General features: G+C 54.9%; 1 non-coding gene across 1 annotated transcript; it reads right to left on the minus strand.

Annotated features, from left to right (window-relative positions):
* Positions 1–593: 593 nt before the first annotated feature.
* LOC123965713 lies at positions 594–712 on the minus strand. Its single transcript, XR_006823761.1, has one exon. It is a non-coding gene; the product is annotated as a 5S ribosomal RNA (ribosomal RNA).
* Positions 713–1052: the final 340 nt, after the last annotated feature.

Genomic DNA, 1052 nt, shown 5'->3' on the forward strand with positions numbered 1-1052 from the left:
CTCCCCCAAACGGCCCTTCAAAAGATGTTCTACGGCTAATTGACAAAAAAGGTATTCTGCCCATAATGTCCAAGGTGCTCCAGAGTCACTTGGAATCCACAGGCACTGATTCCTGGGTAAACATCCAGGAACCGGGACACCGTTCACGCTGGCAGTCCACAGACAGGAATAGGCACCCGTTCTCGGGTATGGGTACAGCGACAAGGCCACCTTCAGCCGGAGGTCCTCACTCACAAACAGACGCTCATTCCTGGGTGGACATTCAGGAAAAGGATCCAGTCCGCCTGGAAGTCCTTAGCCAGGATCAGGCGCTCTCCCGTCCAAGTCCTAAGCAGGCCCTGCCAAGCCTGTCTTCCGAGATCAGGCGAGATCGGGCAGTCCCAGGCCGGAATGGCCGTAAGCTGCCTTTGCACACCCCAGAAGGGCCTTCAAAACACGATGTAACATTTACACAGCACTGTGTACAGGATAGGGAGAAAAAGAAGCAGCATCAGCAGCAGCAGCAGCGCCCCCTGCTGTTTCCTAAAGAGAGGTCCAAAAGATCTCCTTTCACCGAAGCGCCCTCTTCCGTTTTTCGAAGGCGAAGCGAAAAAGGCTTACAGCACCGGATATTCCCAGGCGGTCAACCGTCCAAGTACTAACCAGGCCCTGCTCTGCTTACGTTCCGAGATCAGATGAGATCGGGCGCTCCCAGAGCGGTGTGGCCGTAAGCCACTCAGGCGCCCCCAAACGGCCCTTCAAAAGATGTTCTACGGCTAATTGACAAAAAACGTATTCTGCCCATAATGTCCAAGGTGCTCCAGAGTCACTTGGAATCCATAGGCACTGATTCCTGGGTAAACATCCAGGAACCGGGACACCGTTCACGCTGGCAGTCCACCGACAGGAATAGGCACCCGTTCCCGGGTATGGGTACAGCGACAAGGCCACCTTCAACCGGAGGTCCTCACTCACAAACAGACGCTCATTCCTGGGTGGACATTCAGGAAAAGGATCCAGTCCGCCTGGAAGTCCCTAGCCAGGATTAGACGCTCTCCCGTCCAAGTCCTAAG

This window comes from Micropterus dolomieu, unplaced genomic scaffold (genome assembly GCF_021292245.1).
Source record: "Micropterus dolomieu isolate WLL.071019.BEF.003 ecotype Adirondacks unplaced genomic scaffold, ASM2129224v1 contig_10898, whole genome shotgun sequence".
Classification (NCBI taxonomy): domain Eukaryota; kingdom Metazoa; phylum Chordata; class Actinopteri; order Centrarchiformes; family Centrarchidae; genus Micropterus; species Micropterus dolomieu.